This window comes from Saccostrea echinata, unplaced genomic scaffold (genome assembly GCF_033153115.1).
Source record: "Saccostrea echinata isolate AGI-Se365-2 ecotype Australia unplaced genomic scaffold, CSIRO_AGI_Sech_v1 ptg000009l, whole genome shotgun sequence".
Lineage (NCBI taxonomy): Eukaryota > Metazoa > Mollusca > Bivalvia > Ostreida > Ostreidae > Saccostrea > Saccostrea echinata.
Genome location: NW_026889758.1, coordinates 7,372,809 through 7,380,925, shown reverse-complemented (window position 1 = coordinate 7,380,925; position 8,117 = coordinate 7,372,809).

Here is an 8,117-nt window from a genome sequence, read left to right as displayed (position 1 = left end):
AAAGAAATTGAGTTTACAAAACGGTAACATATTTAGCTAGCCCGGTCAAAATTGCGGAAAACCCGTATAATACTGTTATAAGAGTATTTAGTTCCAGGGGCTGGCTAACATCCCGAATCCCATATTTTGACCTTCATCTTTTTACAGGGGAGAGACCTGAGAGAAAACATTTGACTTTCAAAAGAAATTAAGTTTACAAGACCGATAACGTACTTAGCTAGCCCGGTTAAAATTGGGAAAAACGCATATAATACTGTTATAAGTGTATAAAGTTCCAGGGGCTGGCTAACATTCTGAATTCCATATTTTGACCTTCATCTTTTTACAGGGGATGGGCTTGCTAAAAAGGTTAGCGGTATTGTAAACTCAATTCCTTTTGATAGGCAAACGTCCCTTCCCAGACCCCTCCCCCTGTAAAAAGATGAAGGTCTAAATATGGGATTCAGGATGTTAGTCACCCCATGGCAAAAGGTTTACCTTTTAATGGTATTTTATCCATTGTCATTATTTTGGTCAGGCTAGTTACATTGATTTGGGGTCCTCTCTCTTCTTTTTTAAGTGATGTCTTTGATTCGCTTCTTTAACATGTATCATAATGAGTCATTCAAGTTTTTGTTTTTGTTTTTGTTTTTTAAATTATTAGGACACTTACGGCAATTTGAATAGGGAACCGACTCGCCATTCTAATACTGTATAGGGAATAACCTTCTTCTGATTGCCGTGAAGACATTGCTTTTCAACCAAGATGACGTCAGGTGAAATAAACTTTTGAAATGTATAATGAGATTGTTTGTTGAGGATATATACATTTATGTATTTGTAAATCTTAATGACACAGGCAATGATTTTAACTACGTTATTTACTCGTGTTATTTTATCATAATTAACTTTAAATGTGTGCTTTTATAGGAAATTTAAAATAAGCGATTAACAAATATTAAATTTTGACCTTGGAGAAAGAAAAATTAGAGAGCTTCTTCACAGAAGAGTTCTTTATCAAGGTCATGATAATGCATAAATTAATTCTCCTACGACATTAACTTTGAATTAGATTTCGTGTCTCTGTACAATAGATAGAAACACTTAACGTTCCATATTGTCATTGATCTGCTGTACTGACACCAGCGCTCGGCGACAGATCTATGAACATGATACTTAGTCGGATTGGTATGAGGCGCCGTTTTGGTATTTACTGCCAAAAAGTGATATCACCTATTCGAATAGGTGATATCACCTATTCAATTGGTGATATCACCTATTCGAATAAGTGATATCACCTATTCGAATAAGTGATATCACCTATTCGAATAGGTGATATCACCTATTCAATTTGAATGAGTGATATCACCTATTCGAATAGGTGATATCACCTATTCGAATAGGTGATATCACTTATTCGAATAGGTGATATCACTTTTTGGCAGTAAATACCAAAACGGCGCCTCATAGATTGGGGAATCAGACCGTTTTTCACATTTCATGAAGGCATTTCTTCCGATGTAGAACTTTTACATCGGACTTAAACAAATGATCGTGATCTCTAATACGTATTAAATTGCATTGTAACAAACGCAGAAAAAGGTATAGTCTAGTTTAATCTAGGACAAGCTACCCTTGTTGCACCGTGCAACAGTAGGAAATACTTAGTCAATGTCTTGTATCTATGTTACGAAAACATAAATTGCCCCCACCCTTCGATTTATTTCTGATAAGTCATAAACATAATGAATTGAAGTTCCCCTTGACGATTGTTATCCCTACATACATCATCCATGCAAGTTTTGTACTTTAAAATGGACCTGCTCGAAAACCTTTCTATTAACCAATTAATCATTTTGAAAATGGAGGTCAGATCCAGCATTTGAAGCATGCGGTATAGTGTTCATTCCTAGATGCATTATCCGTGCAAGTTTGGTCAACATAAGGCTTATAGTTATTTTGGAATGGATCTAGCTGCTCCAAAATTTTAACCTAGTCACCAATCAAAAACATATTGGTCAGATCCAGCATCCGAGGTACGTTTGTAGAGTCCATCCCTAGATGCATCTTCCGTGAAGTTTGGTTATCTTATGTCTTCTAGTTACTAGGGAATGAACTTTCTCCAAAACAACGTTAACTTGATCACTCATCAAAACTCAGGTAAATAAAATTCAGACCCAGCATTTAGAACATGTATCCCTAGATGCCTCATCTTAGTCATCATATGGGTTATGTTACTTTGAAATGGAACTGAGCCAAAAACCTTCACTTGGTCAATCAGGCACCTGAAGCAAGTCTGGTAGCATGCATCCTTACACGCATCAATCGTGCAAGTTTTGACAGTAAATCGCTTATATTTCTTAGAACCTGTTCCAAAATTTTTAATTTTAATCCATTCACTCATCCAAAAAAAGTAATTTAAATCCAGCATCCGAAGCAAGTGTGGTAGTGTGCATCCCCAGATGCGTCATCCATGTACATTTGGTCACCATAGGACTAGTTGGGAATGGATCTGCTCCAAAAAATTTCATCCCTGGAAGCATCATCCTAGGCCTTGAATATATTTTTTAATCTTGTGATGAAGAACAGAAGGACCAAGGGGACTTAGGTGAGCACTTGCCCCTGGGCATCCTGTTGGACATTTTATTTCAAGGTTATTTTAAAAAAATATAACTTAACTTACAAAGAGACCTTGATGGGCAGCCAATTTAATTGTTTTCATGTCACATCTTAAAGACACATCCACGTCAAACACAGTACAATATCTTGGAATCCTGCCTGATGTTCATTAAAAGTCCCAAAGCTTTCTGCTATATCCACGTCAGACATAGTCAAATATCTTAGAATCCTGACTGATGTTCATTAAAAGTCACAAAGCTTTCTGCTATATCCATAGCAAACATAGTCCAATATCTTAGAATCCTGCCTGATATTCATTAAAAGTCACAAAGCTTTCTGCTATATCCACAGCAAACATAGTCCAATATCTTAGAATCCTGCCTGATATTCATTAAATGTCCCATCGTTTTCTGCTATATCCACGTCAGACATAGTCAAATATCTTAGAATCCTGACTGATGTTCATTAAAAGTCACAAAGCTTTCTGCTATATCCCATCAAACATAGTCCAATATCTTGGAATCCTGTCTGATATTCATTAAACTTAAATATAAAGAGTGGCCATTTTAAGTAGATGACCTGTGTAGGTTTTAATAAAGGTAACAAGTTTTCTGCTTAATATTATCAAATGTTGTTCAGTCAGTATTTTTGGAACTCTTAGGGTCAACTAATGAATTTTACAGATGTTTAGTAGATCTGAAGGATGGGAAAAGGGAGATTATATATTTAACATAAATAAAAGTATTCTTTTTTCAGGTCATGAGTACAGGATGTATACTACTTATGATGTTCACCATTATGCATCCTTCTCCCTCATCATGCTGTGGCCAAAACTTCAGATCTCTATACAATATGATATTGGTAATTATACCTCTGTAAAATATAGAACACCAGATAATTATCTCGTTATAACGAGATAATTATCTTGTTATAACGATGTAATTATCTCATTATAACGAGAAACCTAACTCGTTATAACGAGACAATTAACTCGTTATAACGAGATAACTAATTCGTTATAACGAAATACTAACTCGTTATAACGAGATAACTAACTCGTTATAACGAGAAACTAACTCGTTATAACGAGTAAGCTATCTCGTTATAACGAGATAATCATCTCGTTATAGCGAGATACTAACTCGTTATAACGAGATAGCTAACTTGTTTTAACGAGACAGCTAACTTGTTATAACGAGATAGCTAACTTGTTATAACGAGATACTAACTCGTTATAACGACATAACTAACTCGTTATAACGAGATAATTATCTCGTTATAACGAGATAACTAACTCGTTATAAGGAGATAACTAACTCGTTATAACGAGATAACTATCTCGTTATAACGAGTTAATTTTTTTTATCTTGTCAAAAATGAGCCTATCCGGCTTTCGTACAAGAATAATAGTTGACCGCTTAAAATATCTTAGTTTAGGGGTCTTGACAACCAAATCGCAAAGGGTCGTTTTTCATTGACCTTAATGTTACCACTTTATAAAGGTGTGTGTTCAAATCGGCTCTTATCTGATCATCCCTAAGAGGCTAAGTTCATTAAGTCAGGTTGAATTAATCAAAAAAAGCAATATGGTATATCCCGGGTGATGTTAAAGACAGATGGATAACCGGTAAAATACAAACCCAGTTTGATTCAACCGGTTTTAAAATAATTGAATTTACTACTTCAATCCTGAATAAATATTAGTTAATTCAGCTAGTTTGTTAGTTTATCCAAGGTTGTTCAGGCATGTTCATGCAGCATCGGTTTTGAAAGGGGGGAAAGAATTGGACTTGACAACTTGCCCGAAAAAAAGGGAAATTTGCAAACTCGAAAATCCATTGTGTGTTTGGGGGGTTCCAACTTCCTTTCAAAAACCAAATTTGCTAATTTACTGTGATTTAACTGTTTCAACAACAAAGGGAGGCAAACCAGGCTTTCAAAAAACATTTTCAATAGTAAAATGTTATGTTTGGAAAAAAGGGGCAAACAGCCCCTGATACTACGGGCCTACTGGAAATGAACACAAGAAAGTGCACCTGACTTTCAAATGTTTGATATTGAAACAAATACATGTTTTCACTATCAATGAACTGTTATAAGTGAGTGTTTGTTTTTATAATTGAATATTTCAGAATGCTGCAAAGTGGAAAGGAAATCCCATCAACGAATATTCTCTCTGCCTTCCAGTAGTCCCTTAAAGATCTCCAGAGACCGTTCCTCTGAAGACTCAAAGAAAATAATTTTGCTGTATAATAAAGTAGTAAGAAAAACTTCACAAAACCTGATGTATACAGATTTTAAAATAAAATAACAAGATGTGTCATAACGCCACGAATGCCCCCGCAGGCAGTCAAAATTTCAAATGCCATATTTAGTTTTAAATTTCTTTGTCAAACTTGACCTATATTTTCTGGTAAAATACTGCATATGTAATTTCAACCTTTTACATACATCCCTACAAAAGTTAGAGAGCGGAAACCGAAAATTTCGTATTTTTGCCTGACGCCACCTGCGTCAGGCAGTATAAGGATTATTTTTTTCAAGATCCGAAACTAAGCGATTATTCTTAATGAACTAGATTTTCTGGAAGCTGATTGACACTGGAATTTGTTACCTGCATTTAAACCAAAACAGTTTAATGAAGAAAAAATCGTATTATTGATGCAAAATGATGATGTGTTTAATTCCTTCAGTTTTTTTGGCATGCACATATTTATTCTTTGCAATTCTTTGTACGGGCATATCCGTGTAACATTTTTTCTGCGTTTCTAAACTACTGGATTAGTCCATTTGCCTTCTACAAAAGGGGTGACACAATCATTTCGCGCCAAATGTCACATGTAAATTATCTTCGCGCCTTTTTCTTGGATTGTTCTATTGAATGGGTGTGATAACTTCTATGGAAAAAAATAACGTTTATTCTTTTAACCTGATTCTTAAGCTTCAGATTTTTTATTAACAGTAAATTTTATCTCATTTTTAAAAGAACACATTGTATATGGGCAGGCTACACTAAGGCAATGGATTTGCTGATTATTCTTACTATTTATCCCATAAGTGAACTAGTCCAATCATAAGCAAACTCCCTCGACCTAGTAAATGGGACATCCCTTCTTGATTCAGTCTGTTTCCCACCTTTACTTTTAATATTACATTTATTAATAATGTACGTTACTAGGTTAGGTTTTGAAAAAAGCTTAGAAAGTCAGCCAGTAGCATATTATTTCATACTTTCTGATGTTCAAGGATAGTGACAATAGTAGGTCAGTACCCATATAGAAATGGGCTTAACTCCCGTAAGGTTCTAAGCAAAGAATCGGCAAAATGAAGAAGACATCATGATCTGTACTAGTTTTCATTTCAAGTAAAGGCACGTTATTATAATTATGAGAAAGGTCCTGAAATCGATTGAAAAGAAAAACTAAACAATTTTAAAACTGCACATAAAGATGTATTTTTAAACTCATTTATAATACATGTACATGTATATGGTAAGACCATCAGCGCGTGAGTTTCGTCCGGGTTGGGGGGTGGGGGTGTTATTAGTATCTTGTTTTGCTCTACCTATAAAGTGTACAGTCCATTTACTTTGAGTTCTAGAGCAACATTGAAGCATTTTTGTCTCAAACACTTCAAGAAAAGGCAGTTAAAACTGTTCATAATTTACTTCGACGTCGAGAACGACGGAAAACAGACCACTCTATAAAAAGAGGCCGTCTCATCAATCTACCATTGACCAGAGAAGTGCGCCCTCTTGTAAGAGAGTATATGTAATATGAATTTCTTTAGAATCATCTAATTATTTTCCCCAAAATTATTATCTACGCTATCGCACTTAAAGTTAGAGTTTCATCCCAACGTAACTTGTCAGCCCGTGGGCTAACTAATAAATGATTGAATAGTGGCATGTCTTAGACATTTGTTAATCTGCAGTATTTGAATATGAGATTTGAGAAAGTCAATTGTACATCTTGTGTAATGAAGTATCGCAACTATGTCGCTCCTTGATGACGCAAACGTTTAGCACCTCTCTTGCTCATACGTTCCATAGATATTGATTGATTAGTCAGGCAAGCTTTTTGAAAAGCTATTACTTGTTTTTTTCTAGGTTCAAACTTGACCCGTATTTTCTGGTAAAACATCTGCTAATGCAAATAAAACTGCTTTTATTTTTTAAGGAATTTGTTTCTCAAAGAGAAATCTATAGGCACTTTTCAATTAGTAGACATTGACCTTATTTCAAGATGCATTGAGTATTATGTTGGGGAAGTGCCCTGTTTACCCATATTGTTGTCTCTCAGTACTTTTTATTGGATTTGTCAGTGAGATTTGGCATTTCTCCGTAAGATTTCACTTTCAATCGATTTTACATATCTAACTAGAGAACAACTTCATTTCTGATTACCAAAAATAAACATGGTCTAATAACAAAGAAAAAGATAATACCTTGCTTTCTTTCGAGGGGTTTGTCATTTTTAAACCACTGGGTTTTGGCAACCCGAAATCACTTAAGTGTTAGAAAATTTTCTTTTCTTAGCGATTAAAAAGCGTCAAACTGAGACATCATAACGAAAACTAGCTGCTAAAATCCAAATGAAAGGATTTTCTGATTTCCGTATTTTCATTATAGCAAAACGTGGGACGTATTTTGGACACAAAATCAGTGCAAAATACGGCGAAATCGTAAGAGTAAACAGGTCTGTTATCCCCTTCTTTCAAACCCCCTCATTTTTATTTGATCAAATATCTTTAAAAGGGCTGAGATCGTCTCTAAACCATATATGTTCTTGCTTCACATGTCAAGATACACCTAGTATTATGTTGGGCATGTGCTGATGGGGCCAGCCCTATCCCAAATTGGACATAGAATGAAAATGAAAGTTACAAAACTGCATTGCAAATCTACAGCACTCCATCAATTATATTTTAAAAGATGATCTGGCTACCACATTAATAGTGCGAGGAGTTCTGGGAACCAGGTTTTACCCTACAATTTTAATGCATGCCCTTCCTACACTTAAATAAAAATTATTCACAAGAATCTTTTTGTCTTTTCCATATCAAATAACATTATTAACAAAATAAAACAACAGAACACAAAGCATTTTTTTACACAAAGAATTTTGCTTTATTCTATAAGATGTCATTCATCAAGTCAATTAGGACATTGTACCTTGCCATTTTTTAAAATCGTTTTTGAATCAAATCATAATGAAAGGATGAAATTACTCATCTTATTAATCTAAATACATGTAGTGTTTTAAATACAGAATTTATTATTTATGCTAATGAAAAACAAAAACAAAAAACATAGGTAATCAGAGATTACAGAGCTCACCTCAACGAATGTTGTCTTTGAGGAAGGCAAAGTCCCACACTAAACTAATAATCTAGGAGTGTGCATCCCTAGATGCAAAATTTATGCAATTTTGGTCTGATAGGGCTTGCAGTTACTTGGGAATAGACTTATCTGAAAACTTAAAACTAGTCACTCATCCAGAAAATGTAAGTCAAATCCA